Below are 15,538 nucleotides of genomic sequence, written 5' to 3' on the forward strand. Positions count from 1 at the left end.
TCAGCCTCAAGGAGACCAAGGCAAATCTTCTTGCTTCACGGTTGGTGGATCAATCAGTTAGACCGGAGCAAGATTCTTGGTCTTTATTTTAGCTCTGTGACATGAAACAATGATTCCTATGCAGCAACATGCAAATCCTGTTGCGTTCCCTGAAGCTCCCTCCTCACCCCCTCCTGAAAGCACTTCCAAATGCAGGTGAGTTAGAACAGCCATTCTGTTTGGAGAACCTGGAGACCACTCTGATTTTTAAGTCAGTCACTGGCGATATTAGCATATACTAGTAACAAGCTGATAGTGATTACTTACAACTCATTCTGCACCTGATTGCGACACTCCAGTGTGTCACAACTCTTAGAATCTTCAAGAAACGTTGAGATAATTAAATAGAATAATAGGTACCTGGAGTGCTCAACCTGTGGCCAGTCCATTTCCCCTAGATGGTGAGTGTTTATTTCCCTTAGTGAATTTGTTTGTCTTTTTTAACCCAGAGTGAACTTTAAACTAATGATGTTAAAAATTCGCGTGCCTAGTATTATGTCATGCAGGCCAATCATACAAATGGATTTAGTTTGCATATTTTTAATGGGTTCTTAGTGTTGTCAGACAAAATATTAAAACAAGTGGAAGGGACCCATGAATTTAACTTGCTCTATAACTTGAGTTCACATGAAATAAACACATAATTCTTAAATGGTATCAGTTAGCTCTTGTCATGTAACAGAGTAACTCCAAAATTTAGTGGACTCAAAGAGCAAATATTTATTATTTCTCAAATACTTATTAATGAGTGGCTCTTCTCATCTGAGCTGGCTCCACTGGAGTTGGCTGTTTGAAGACAGCTTTCCTCACCTGTGTGGGATCTCGGCTGGGAGAGCTCGGAGGGCTGGAACAGCTCGGGGCCTGTCCGAGAAAGCAAAGCCAGACAGCAGTAAAAAGCGGTAAAAACAGGTTTTACTCAGTAAGGACAGCAGGGGAAAGAGCGGAGCCTCCCATTCTGTATGCACGGGGTGACTGGGCCTTTTAAAGGGACAATGAAGGAGTGGGGCGGGGCTCGAGCAGAGTCGGGGGAGTGAGAAATTGCCCAAAGTGGGTAAGACGGTTGGTCCCTATAAGTGCGGTGAGGTGACCTGTGTCTGCTAACTGGGTTCATTAAAGTTAGGCTCCTCCCCTCCCCTGAGACTGGGAGATCGAGGTCCTAGCCTTCCAGATGACTACATTGTTTTTAATGGAAGTAGAATCAGTTACAATGTGTCAGTTTCTGGTGTACAGCAGAATGCTTCAGTCATACATATGCATACATATACTTTTTCATTATAGGTTATTATAAGATATTGAACATGCCCCATCTCCTTTGATGATTATATTTTAAGGGAATGCCTTTCAGGTCCTTGTTGTTGTAGGAGATACATATATATATATATATCTGAAAAGGTCAGAGAAAGGATTCACAATTGTCAGCTTTTGTTAAATAAATGCTCTAAGAAAGGGAGGTCAAGGACCCACCTTTAAGTGTAGACTGGAACAAAGGGTAAATTCTTTTGACAGCCTTGAGCTTCTTGACAGGATTTCAGGGAGGTGCTGGGGCCCAGGGACTGGCAGCATCTGTATCACTGGGAGAGCTTGTAGAAATGCACATTTTCAGGCCCCACATCAGACCAACTGAGTCAGAAGCTTTGGAGGTGGGCCCCAGGAATCTGTTTAAACAATTCTTCTAAGAGATTCGATACCCACTGAAGTCTGAGAAGCACTGGACTAGGCTATAGGACTTATAATATACTCAAAAAGCAAATGAGAAAAAATGCATTCATTATGCAAGTAAGGAGAGTTTGGTAACTCTCACAGCAGCGTGACACCACTGCTCAGTTATTCCACAATTGCAGGGGTTTTGCTGGATTCAAACGGGAATGAGTACCACCCTGGGAATCCAGGATGCCGAGCCCAGCCCCTAGGTTTTGCTACTCTAGGACTTGGGCAAGTCATGTAACCTCTCCAGCTCCTGTTTCCTCATCAGGAAAATGAACAAGGATTTTCCAGCCTCATCATTCCAGGATTATGATCATTCTTTATAGTCTTACTAAACAATGTAACATCTCTCCAAGTGTAACTGTTCCTTCTTAGTGCCTGCTAAAAAACATGAGGCTAAAATTTGGGGATTAACGTCCATCCTGGTTTGAGTCTCTCGACAATACAAGAGAGCATGAGTTTGACATCACAGTAGTGAGGACTGCTGAAGTTGCCACTGCTGGTAGAATCGTTTGCCCAAGGGCTGAACCTTGCCAAAAGCTGTAATCCTCAGAAGTCAAGCCCAGAATACCAACTTTATCAGTGACTGTGATACAGACCTAAAAATCTTTATTCTATGCCCGTGTGCTCAACCTCATTATTCTTTTGGATTGAAGTTTAGGAAATAACTGTTTTCAATTAAATTGTCGATCTACATGCCAGTAAGGGCTGTTCATCTCTGCTCCAAAACTCAAAAGTTCTTAACCCTTTACATTATTTCCAGCCCACATTTAATCCAAGCCACGTATCACTGTACTGCCAAAGAACCTGCCAAAGACCCGAGAACGGAATAAGTTGCTAGGTAGGCAGAATAGTGGTCCCTGCAAAGACAACCACGTCCCAGTCCCTGGAACCTGCGAATGTATTAACTTACATGCCAAAGAGATTGTGCAGGTGTGATTAAATCAGGGATTTTGACATGGGTGGATTATCCTAGATATGCTGGTGGGCCAGTGTAAGCCCAAGGGAGTTCTTATAAGTGAAAGAGGGAGGAGGCAGGAGAGTGAGAGAAGGCGGTGTGAGGTCAGAAGCAGACTGAAGCTGTACAGGGCCGTGCGCAGGAATGTGGGCCGCCTGTGGAAGCTAGAAAAGGCAAGGGCATGGAGTCTTCCCTAGAACTCCAGAAGAACATCTTGCTTTTAGGACTTCTGGCCTCCAGAGTTTTACGATAATAAAGCTGTGTTGTTTTAAGTCACTGCATGGTGGTTATTTGTTGTGGCAGCAAGAGGAAACTAATACAGTCGCCTTGACTCATTCTTTTTTGAGTCCTTACTACGCCCGCACTGTCTCTCTGTGCTCATTTTACAGGATTATTTCTCTTAATCCTCAAAACAAGATGTAATAGCTGTTCCAAGTGAATAGCTAATAGCCGAGTCTAACCCAAAATCTGAACTCAAGACCTATTACATCATTATCTATTGGCTAATTATCTATTTTCATTACTTTTAAAGATGAGTTTGTGAATAACTAAAAATGATTCTGTTGCAACCTCTGCTGTAGCACACAGTGAACATGGCACTTCTTAGACACTCCACATCCTCGACCCACAGTGGTCTGAGCACAAAATGAAATGCAAATTGTCAAGGAAAGGCCACTTCTCTCAGTGGCTGACATCCTTAAGTGAGTAATTTCCTTATGATCAGTGGAACTGAGGACTTGTTCATTCTCACTGAGGTCATAGATGGAGACTTGTTTTAATTTGGTGCTTCAGAGATGCTCATGCTCATCTCAGGGAAAACTCTGGATCATTTGGGATGAGGATCACAATGGTGCTACTAGCTAGTGACCGTCCACTCAACAAATACCACCTCTCCATAATTGACCCCAAATGGCAAATGCAATAAACAAAGGATCTTTCTCCCCCTTCTGTGCAGTGGTCTCCCTCAGGACAAAAGCTGGTGTAGGAAAAAGAGGTCAGATGTAATCCAGGAGATTTTTGTTATTCAAAGAGGAGATTATGCTCCCGCGACGACTCACTTGCCCTCCTACCCTCCTATTTCTGTCCTGCAGTAGCGTGTACAGGAGAGGGATGAGCGGCTGTGGGGTCATCAGTGCTCATGCGGCACCTGTGCAGGGAAGCCTCAGGCCCCGCAACGCTGCTATCTCAGGCTGGGCTGGTGCTTTTAAGCAAATCTAGTGGGAAACAGTGAAGCCTGCATAGGAACCTGATCCTGGTAGGCCTTTAAATATAGGTCCAGCCTCCCCAGAAGTTCATTCTGCATCCAGGTGCTGCAGTGTGGTTTGAGATGATGAGGGGTCAGAAGAGGGGCAGGTGCCCTGGAGATGGCTTACAGGTGAAGGACCCACAGAGGGAGGGGTTTTAGCCCAGGGTGGCAGAGCAAGGTCAGAAAAGGGGGCAGTGACAAAGAAAGAGGTCAAGTCAAAACACAAGACTTGAGTTCTGTCAATAACATTAAACTCAGGGGAACTTTTAGAGGCCAGAGCAAGAGCCTCCAAACCAAGAGAAGCCAGAGAGGAGGTTAGAAATGCAGAGGAGGAGATGCATTGGCCACAGGAAGCCCAGGCCAGAGATAACGACTGACTCCTGTCCCGGGACAGTGTGCCCTGGGGGTCTTGGGAAGCCCCGTGGCAAGAGCAGACCCAGCTCCTCACCTGGCCTCTTCCTCTGCATTTATCTGTTTCTTCATTTGCCGTCTGACAACAGGCTCTACTCCCACTGCCAGCTCATCTATTTCACCACAAAATGTCTTAGGAATTAGTGATGCAGAGCTCTTGAGTTGCTCTGAAATGGAGGTCCCACTGCCAGAGGTGGCTCCCCGCCAGCAGCACCAGAGAAAGGGGCGGTTCCAACGTGATGAGACAGGCTGGGACCTGGGACTCTTTGCTGCAGTGCTTGCCCAGGCAGGGACCTGAGACCTGGGACACTGGTCTGCAATGCTTGTACAAGGACAAACATCTTCTAGAGCAACAGAATACAAAGAAACTATAAGGAACTAAAAAAAAAAAAAAAAAAAAAGCTGTGTGCACACACAGTTGGGGCCAGTCATACACAACAAGATACAAAAAGACCAAAAACCTAACTGCCATTTCTGAGGTGTTGGGAGCAAAAGCAGGGTACTGTGCATGATCCCTGCACACAGCACCACCAAGGGGGTGGGCAGACCACCTAAGCCACCCCTCCAGCCCGACCTCTGGACTCAGCCCTGTCCTCACCCCATTTAAGGGATCAGCTTGCCCTGCTCAGGGAACAAGCAAGGGAAACTGCTACATGTTTTTGCCCCCTCCTGCTGCAGCACGAGTCCCAGTAAACCCTGCCTGAATTTCTCACCTGGCCTCTTATCAATTTCTATTGCCTGGGGAGTCTAAGAACCCTGACCGGTAACAATGGGATCTGTCTTTAGGGTCAAGTTTAGAGGAAGGATCACCAGGGAAGCTGTAGATCCCCAGAAGAGTGGTGCAGTGCTTAACAGCACACACTTGGAAGGCTGGGGAGGTAAGCTGGCAAAATCTAATCCCTGCCTAGATGTACTACTGCACTGTAGAGTGATGGGTTCAGAAATGTCAGCCTTGGGGTTGTGGCCTGGGGCAGCACAGCCACTTTGAGTCTCCTTAAAGGGAAGATGAGCCCAAAGCTCTAGCAACACTTCTGTTTTCTCCCCTAGTCCCCTCCACAGCCTAAGAATGGTGTGGTAAGCAAAGGAGCATTTCCTCACACACTGAATAATAAAACGAGAAAGAAAACCAAGAAAGGCACTATCCCTAAATATTACCACCAGGAAGTCTCCACAAATGACTAAGAGTCATTTTAGTAATAAGATTAAGTCTGTTCAAGGAGCAGGCACTCCGAGGAGCTGCTGGCCTCCCGCACCCTCCCTCCCACATCTAATGACATCACCGCACCGACAGGAGGAACGTAAACAAGGCCCGCGTGTGCCAGCTGGTACCTGTCTGCTCAGGAAGAGCACAGCAGACGGCTCGGGCTGTTGGCAGGTGAACCTACATCAGATGTTTATCTAATATTTTTGTTTAGCTTTTCAGGGGCATTTGGGATCTATACACAGAACCTCGGAGCTACTGACCAATTAAGTTAATGCAGTAAGAAAAAAGGCATTGATCCCAGGGACAAAAAGCAACCAAACTATATTCTCTCTCTCTTTTTTTTTTTAACTGAAGTGCAGTCAGTTACAATGTGTCAATTTCTGGTGACAGCATAATGTTTCAGTCATACAGGTACATATATATGTTCATTTTCAAATTCTTTTTCATTATAGATCACTACAAGATATTGGATAGAGTTCTCCATGCGATACAGAAGAAATTTGTTTTTTATCTTTTTTTAATTCAAACTATATTCTTTGATAAACCTTTAAGGAAATAACTATTAAAAATATTTTTTGTTTTAGATTTTCCAACTAATTATTTCAATGTCTACTTTAATACGTAGTTATCAGAATATATGGCACCTACCACACTTTTAAATGTAAAAACAGCTGTACCCACACAGTGGAGTACTACGCTGTTATACCATTATGAGCAATAGTATTATATTTACAGACAGAGGGAGACGTTTACTGGACTAGTATTTTTTTAACAGACTTTATTCTTTTAGGCCAGTTTCAGGTTCACAGCAGAATTGAGTAGAAAATACAGAGAGTTCACACATAACCCTTCCCATCCACACCTATAGACTCCCCTACCCTCAACCTCCCTCATCAGTGTGGCATGTTTGGTACAATCGATGAACCAACACGGGCACATGATTATCAACCAAAGTCCATAGTTCACATTAGGGTTCACTCTTGACGTTGTACATTCTGTGGTTTTGACAAATGCATAATGACATGTTGCCACCACTATGGTATCATACAGAATAATTTCATTGCCCTAAAAATCCCTTGTGCTCCATCTATTCATTCCTCCCTCCCTCCCTCTCCCCAAGCCCCTGGAAACCAAGATCTTTTTATTGTTTCTGTAGCTGTGCCTTTTCCAGAGTGTCATTTGATTGGAATCGTACAGTTTATAGCCTTTTGAGACTGGCTTCTTTCGTTTAGTAATATGTCTTTTAAGTTTCTCCTTTATCTTTCATGGCTGGATAGATCATTTATTTTTTACTGCACATATATTTTTTAATTTACATATATATACTGCTCATTGTTTCTAAGAACATTTAGAGCTTTAGCTTTTAAAACTTACATAGTTATCAAAGGAATAAAGCCAACCACAAAGTAAGAATTAACTCAAAAAGATATATACACCCTGCTATTAACTTGAGTAGTATTACTTAAGTAGTATTAAACACAAAAAGCAAATCACAAAATAGCATTGCATGAACCCTTAGTAGGGAGCAACCAAAAGATTTAGAAGGACAGGAACTAGTGTATTAATTAGGCAGGTAAGGATGTATTTCTTGTTTTCTTCCTTTTATTTGTTGACTTCTAATTTTTGCAAATGATCGTATATCATTTTGTAAAGTTTAAAAAAATAATTTTTTAAATAGTCATAGAGTCAGGCAAAGGGCTGTTGCATCGTTCAGTCACAAAAAGTCCAGGGTTGCTTCACAGGCCCAAGTCACAACTATCAGCAGATACGACAAAATTATTTCCGGAAGAGCAAGAACACTTCTTGCGATAAGCCAGAAACTCAAGGATGCTTCTTGGGGAAGAAGCATCTGAGAAAGGGAGAGCCTGTGATTTGAGAGAGCTCTGTTGAGTTCACCATGAGAAATGTTGGCAACAGGGCACAGGAGGAGGTCAGGAAGCCACCGGCCTGCCTGCCTCCTGTCACTCCCGGGAGCCCGCTGTGCCTGGACTCCTGGCACCCGCCCTCAGGCGATGTCTTCATCCTCTTGGTCTGCTTCTGCTTCGCTGTGGCGCTCACTCCCATTGCTCTTAGGACTCTTGCCAGACCAGTCCACCCGATGTGGAGACAGAAGAGGCAACAGAATGGTCCCAGAGACAAGGCGAGGGGTGAGGGCGGGCTGAGCGCCTGCAGGTGCTGGGTCAGGTTCTGGGCCAGTCTCCTCTCCCTGCTTGTATTATTGGACTTCATCCTTCTGTGAGCCACATGGACCAGCGTGGCTTTTGCTTCCCCATTCTAGACTCAAAACCCTAGAGGTGGGAATTTTTAAATTGTAATGCGTTATTTAAAAATACCTTGTAGGGGGTTGGGGAGATAGCTCAGTGGCAGAGCGTGTGCTTACCATGTGCAAGGTCCTGAGTTCAATCCCCAATATCTTCATTAAAAAAAAAAAAACCTTGTAAACTACTGAATGGAAAATTCTAGAAGAATCTCAGAGATGGTATATCTGCCTTACAAGGATGTTAGGAGGATTAACTATTTCATATAAAGCATTTAGCATAGTGCCTGACGTATAATAAGTATTTTATAATGCATGCTAGCTGCTAATAATTTCTAACTCAATTTATCCCCTTTCTAACATAAATTTGCCTGTGTTCCAAATCCTGTTTATTTCCAATAGTTAAGAAGTTGGTTTGATTCATTCTTGTCCTGCGGAGACAGAGAGAAAAAATTCTCAATCATCAGAGAGACATTGATGAGGCATTTCAATCACGCTTAATTTCTGCAGTCGTAGATCGCTTTCTGTTGCAAATTGAATACCCCACTTGATTTCCTTCAGAGTTCAGAAGTTCAAAGAGTCCTTGCAATGTTTCCTGGCTCTGCGAACCTTAAAATGGATCTTCTGTGCACTAGGAACCAACAAGGTTCAATCTTAGTGCTTTTATTTGTTTAAATTTGCATTCGTGTCTTTAGTCCTTTTGCGATCCCGTAGCTGTGTTCTACTGGATTTGGGATGCAAGTCCAGGGCAGTTTGCTCCATAAAAGAGCTGTTGCTGATGATCTGATTGCTTCTGACTACTAAATGATTTAAGAATGAAACTTCTGAGACAACAGGGGAGACCGTAAAAAAAGCTGAGCACTTAACCAGGATGACAGTCCATTGCAAAGGTGACTCCAAATGACAGCTTAGGCAAGTGATGGATATGTGTTTTTTGTTTGCTGAGATCTCTTGAGAGAAATATCCCTCCCCATTCTCCATCCTGTGGTTCAGCCCCATGTGGCCTGGGCCTGTCCAGAGTCCTCCATGCCCCTGTCACAGTTGTTGTTACCCAACCAGGATGAAACAGAGCTTCCACTGGACTTTTTCTGGAACTAGTAAGAAAGAAGCACCCCTTTCTTTTTTCATTAGGAGCACTAACTGCAAGAGTTATGTAAGCCTAGAGCTGCAGGTGGCTCTATTTGCCTTCAGAAGGAGAGGTGGGAGAAAGGTACCCAAGAAGAAAGCTAACATGGAGCTAAAATTTGGAAAGACAGTCCCCTGAGAACATCTCATGAGTCCCTGGGTCCAGCCCTGCCAGAAACAAGCTGTGTCCCAGTCTTCACAGTTACGAGAGCCGGTAAAAGTAAGTCTGACTTGGCTTCTTCGCTTGACAACTGGAGGAGACCCACCTACTGTGAAGTTTATTAAGCACTGTTTACTGATCTCTTTCTCTGTGCCAGGCATTGAGCTGTTCTCTCTTGAGAGACTTTCATTCTCTCCTTTGAGGCAAATGAAACAGAAAGCCTTCAGCAGCAGTGAGTCAGCGCCTAAGAGCCCATGGCACCCAGAAATATTATTTGACCTAATCCTTGCATATTTAGTGAATCTTGAAATACCAAGGATGTAATTCTCATCAGCACCATCTTATTCAGTTTTACCAAAGAGGAAAATCACTCCTGAAGCATTGCTGTTTCCACTGGAGAGCTTCTACACCAGGGCTCCCCAAGGGGTACTGTTAAGAATTCTTAGCTGACCCTGCTCGAGAGGAGAGAGTGAAAGAATCCAGTGATGATGGAGAAGAGGACCTCACCAGGGAGTTATTTAGTGATGCTGTCTTTCTTTATCCCCAACCCAGAAACACGAAGACCATGCCTTCTTTAGAGCAGGTGTTTGTAAAAAATAACCCAATCTCTGCTTTGAAATTTTCTAACATGGAAACCCACATCCGAGAACAGACTATGAAAAACAGTATCTTTGCTATTTTTAGGAGCAACCACCCTCTTTCTCTGAGTAATAAACCTAATGCTCGGCCTCGTGACTCGAGGACTATAGGCAAATGAAAACTATCAGGTTCATATTTTCAAAATAGCATCTCTATTATGCTTGCCGTTTTGCTCAGAATAATTCTGCCAAAAATACTATGGAGGAATGTAAGCACGTGGTTTCCTTGCTAGAGAGAGCTAGCATAGAAAGAGGAGTGAGGGCCTTGCGGGTGGGGAAGAGGCAGACAGCTTACAAGCTACAGGGCTGCTTTGAGGACACCTGTGACCAATTTTGGTCCTAAGGAGAACTCTGTACGGTTGCAATTTGAATTTATGTCCCCTCTGCTTCGAAGTCTTGTCCCCACAGTACTGTCTGATACCAGAAACTGCCACATTTCTTAAATGTTTGTATGATCACACATCTGGATCTTGAGGCTGAAAGATCCAGGATAAAGAGGGGTCAGTGGAAGACTGGGGTGGGGGGAAGAACAACAATACTAATGGGTAGCATTTATTAAGCACTCACTACCTGTGATATTGAGATATAGTAAGAAATGTGTATTTGGTCTTTGCTGCCATTCCTGGCGTGGAGCTCCTAAAAGACTTGTAATTTCAGTGAAAAGCGCTGTAAAGCCTAAAGGGGTGTCTTCTATTATTCATAACAAGCCCCTTTCAACCACATCCGAGTTTATGTCAATGAAGTGACTTTCAGAAAGCCCCTAAGGGTGGGGGCTGGTTGCCAAGGGAACCAACCAAGTGACTAGAGGGTTGGAAATTTCAGCCCCACACCCCTCCACTTCTCAGTAGGAGAAGGGGGCTGAAGGTTGAGTTTAATCACCAATGGCCAATGATTTCATCAATCATGCCTGTGTAATGAAGCCTCCATAAAAATCCCTAAAGTATGGGATTCAGAGAGCTTCCAGGTTGCTGAGCCCAGGGAGGTGCTGAGCCTGGGTGGTGAGCCCCGAGAGAAAATGGAAACTCCATCCTCCTTCCCTCATGCCTTACCCTATGGGTCTCTTCCATCTGGCTGTTCCTCAGTTGGATCCTTTCATAATTAACCAATAATCTAGTAAGTAAACTGTTTTGTCTGAGTTCTGTGAGTCACTCTAGCAAATTATCAAGCCCAAGGAGGGGGTCATGAGAACCTCTTATTTACAGCCAGTCCAGGCACAGACACTAACTTGGACTTGACCTTGGCATCTGAAGTAGGGAGTGGGGCAGTCTTGTGGGACTGAGCCCTTAACCTGTGAGATCTGATGCTGTCTCCACATAGATAGTGTTGGAATTAGTTAAATTTGTAAGATACTCAGTTGGTGTCTGCTGAAAATTGGAGACTTGCTCAATAAAGGAAAAACCCTCCCCACACTTGTATTACAGAAGTATTCAGTGAAGAGTGAGTAAAGGGAACAAGTCTTTTCCTTTTCATCACCTTATTTCCTATAACCCTGATGGTGTCCTGGCAGGGGAAACTCTTGGTTACCCACCCAACATCCATTTAACTCTTTCTTGTAACTGAATCACTGTTTTGTTCTTCCCCAGTGTAGCCTTAGGAAAACCGAATGCATTCCCCACACCAGTGATGGGCTGGATTCATCTCAGGGTACTCTCATCTGCTTCCTGGTGGCTGGTTCAGAAATGACCACTTGTACCTGTCATCTGGAAAGGGAGTGGCAAGGAGAACACTTCTGGGGGGACTTCTTAGGAAAGTCCCCTTAATCTTTAACACTTAGATCAGCTGCAGCCATATTACTAACAGTTTGGGCAGAACCAGCACGAGGAAGGCAGAACAGGGAGAGGAAAAGCCAGCTTCCTTGGTGGCACAACTGAGCCGCTGAGCCAGACAGCCCTGAAACCAGAATTCTTCTGCGTGTCCTGTTATGTACAATTATCAATGTCCTTGCTGCTTAAGCTCGTTTGAATTGAATTGTTTTGCTACTTGCAGCCCAAAGCACCCTGATATGTGGCTATTATTTTTCCCACTTGAAAATCAAGACTTATGCAGCTAAGTAACTCGCTCAAAAGTTGGAGAGCAGAGTTCAAGGCAAGGTCTCTCTGACTCTAATGACAAAGTCTAACCTGCAAACTAGTTGGGAAAATGGGCCATTCATAGCAGGGAGGGGAGCCATGGAAACAATGATCCAGACCCTTGAGGGGGTGAGACATCACACAGGAACGAGTGTGATTCTTCTTTGACTGTTCCTCATCGGATGGGGGAGGAATCTGAGGCAGGGCTCCCTACGTGGCCAGAGTGGCACAATGTCCCAGTCTTTGGCTGGGGGCTGGAGGAAGCGTATGGAACAAGTCCTCGGAGGTCCATTTAAAAGCATAAAAGGCACATTGATCAATTTTACAACATTAAAAATAACATTTTCACAGTGTACAAGGCACTTTTCTGATACATGATTTTAGTTAATTTGATTCTTTTAAGGATATTATGGAGGCATGCGTTTGCCTCCAGAGGAAACTGAGGCTCTGTGAAGTTCCTAGACTTGCCAGAAGTCTCTCAGCTAAGTGGTGGAGCTGGGGCTGGATCCAAAGTTCATCTGATTCTAAATCCATGCTCTTCCTGTGTCACTGTGTTTGTCAGTACGACTCTTATTCCTGCAGGTGACACTCTCAAAGTTATTTGCTTAAAAAAAATTTGGCAGCACTTTGAGGAATAGTAGCGTGCATGGTTTTTGCAATGACTATGTGACTTATTTTTTCTTTCAATGTTGTGTTAGTTTCTGGTGTACAGCATAGTGGTTCAGTTCCTTTTAACATTCTTTCTCAATATAGGTTATTACAAGATATTGAATATAGTTCCCTGTGCTATACAGTACGACCTTGTTTATCTATTTTATATATAGTAGTTAGTATCTGCAAATCCCAAACTCCTAATTTATCCCTCCCCCCACTTTCCCCTTTGGTGACCATAAGCTTCTTTTCTACTTACTTTCTGTGAGTCTCTGTTTTGTAAATAAGTTCATTTGTGTCATTTATTTAGATTACACATATAAGTGATGTCATATGGTATTTTTTCCTTTTCTTTCTGGCTTACTTCATTTAGTATGATAATCTCTATGTCCATCCATGTTGCTGCGAATGGCATTATTTTATTCTTTTTATAACTGAGTAATGTTCCATTGTGTATATATGCCATATCTTCTTTATCCAGTCATCTGTCAATAGCCATTTAGGTGCTTCCATGTCTTGGCTATTGTCAGTAGTGCTGCTATGAACATTGGGGTGCATGTAACTTTTTGAATTAGAGTTCCCTCTGGATATATGCCCAAGAGTGGGATTGCTGGATCATACAATAACTCTATTTTTAGGTTTTTAAGGAATCACCATACTGTTCTCCATACTGGCTGCACCAGACTACATTCCCATCAACAGTGTACAAGGGTTTCCCTTTCTCCACACCCTCTACAGAGTTTATCATTTGTGAACTTTTTAATGATGGACATTCTGACCCGTGTGAGGTGATATCTCATTGTAGTTTTGATCTGCATTTCTCTAATAATTAGCGACATTGAGCATTTTTTCATGTGCCCATTGGCCATCTGTATGTCTTCACTGGAGAAATGTCTGCTTAGGTCTTCTGCCCATTTTTGATTGGGTTGTTTGGGTTTTTTTGTTATTGGGTTGTATGAGCTGTTTGTATATTCTGGAAATTAATCTCATGTTAGTCACATTGTTTGCAAATATTTTCTTCCATGACTGTGTGAACTAGAGAGAGGTGTATACTCTCACCCTTCTAGGGGGAATAAAGGGAGCCAGCTTTCTTGAGAGTTCCCAAGCAAACTTCAGCCCTGGAGCCAAGAATCCTTATTGTCTGGAAACAGGAGAAGCTCTTTAGGGAGGGTCTCATGGCCCAGCCTCCCACAGGGTTAGAGCTCTGCAGTGCTCAACCTTCAACTGTAAAGCTCTTGGCCCTCCACTGGTACCCTTAGGTCACAAGAGATGTTCCCAGTATCTCTCTTGGTACCTGGCCGAGGAGTCATGCTGAGAGAAACTACATCATAAATCAGTGGAGAAATTCAAGCTTTCGGTCTCCTAATGTTACTCGCTGAGGTTTCTCTTTGATTGTTTATAAAGATGATTGTAAATTGAGTTTCCTCAAGCAAGCACACAGCTGCCCAGAACTGTTCTGTTCTCACCAACAGCTGTGTGCATGGGGTGATTCTGCCTGGAGCCCCTCTCTGAGATTGCCATGGGATGATCTACTTGTGACTCTAGTTTCTTAAAACATATATTGAGCACTGACTGAGTACCAAACACCAACAATACCTTTATTCCTCACAGTCCTACGTCAGCAGGTGTTGTTATTCCCACTGAAGAGATGAAGAGACCCGGGACTAGGCTACTGGACTACGACCAGAAAGTAGCAGAGGAGACGCAGGTTCTGTGCGTGTCTGCTTCCACTGCAGGTGCGTGCCCTAGTCCATGACTAGCCCACAGCGCCCAGGGTGGCAGGACCAGACTTCCTGGCAGTTCTGGTTTATGAGCCAACTATGCACACATGTTGTGTTTGTACTTAGTGGGATCAGGGTTACCGAAGACCTAGTCTTCCATGAGCCTTCAGTTTGCTGAAAACAGCTGTTGTGGAGGGGACTTCCAGATGAAATACGATATTCATTTTCCTCTTCTCCTAGGAAAGACAATTTATCAGTGGGTGCATTACTACCAAGCTAAACATTGTATTTCCAGCCCCACTTGCGGCCAGCCCTGTATCTGCCCAGCCTCAGGCATGAAGAAGGAGCCCAGAGTCAGCATCAGAGACATCGGTGGTTTAACAGAAGGCAGAGCTTACACGTCTGAAGCAAAAGGGTCCTGGAGCAGCAGCCCACTGTGGACAGCAAGCGGCGGGCAAGACGCGACAGCAGCTGTCTTCGTCATCAGGAAATAGGGAGACCACCAGTTAAAGGGGAACTGACGTTAGGTTGGCTCAGCAGAGGGGCTTGTCCCTCTCAGCTCCTCAGGCCAGCGATCTTCATGGGGCAGAGGGACTTCGAAAACCTATCACAGTGGCGCTTCAGAGCTAAAGATTAGAATAGTCACTAGCTGGGGCTGGGGCAAGTATGTATGTACTTACTGAGGGGAGTACAAAGTCAAACCATATATGTAGCCAAAGCTGAGGGGGTTGTGTGTGTGTGTGTGTGTGTTGAATTTGAGGGTCCAGTATTAGCAAGAGCAATCGTGGGAGGCTTCATGGAGGAAGCATCATCTCCAGATCCTGGCCAGTTACAGTAAGCTCAGAGGGACTTGCAGTTTTCCATTCCCTCTAGAGTCTTAACAGGTAGCCAGATGACAAAGCTGGCAGAAAGCTGATGGACAAATTGAAGAGTCTGTCCTTCCTTAATCCAGTTGTTTTGGTTCATTTATCAAGTATTCATAAAACAAAAGTACCTAGAGGGTCCATGAAGGGAACGGCAATGAGTGAAGTGGAAACCTGGAGACACGTGTCCCACCCAAGTCGGCAGTGGATGCCCAGATCCTGCTAAAGCGTTGCCATGTAGGAACAGAGATCCAGATCTGATTAAATACGATTTGTCTAATATAATGACCAATTTTTTAATGTGAAATATCCCAATTTTTAAAACCTGATTATTAACTAAAATCTTTTAAATACAAAGAGGGACAAATTAAATTCATCTTTGGGCCACAGTCAGCTGCATCCTGACATTTTGAGACCACGTTGATATCTGTGCTCATTGTTTGCTGAATACTAGCTTTGAGCAGGGCACTGTATTAGTTCCAGGTTGTATGT

This window comes from Vicugna pacos, chromosome 25 (assembly GCF_048564905.1).
Source record: "Vicugna pacos chromosome 25, VicPac4, whole genome shotgun sequence".
NCBI lineage: Eukaryota > Metazoa > Chordata > Mammalia > Artiodactyla > Camelidae > Vicugna > Vicugna pacos.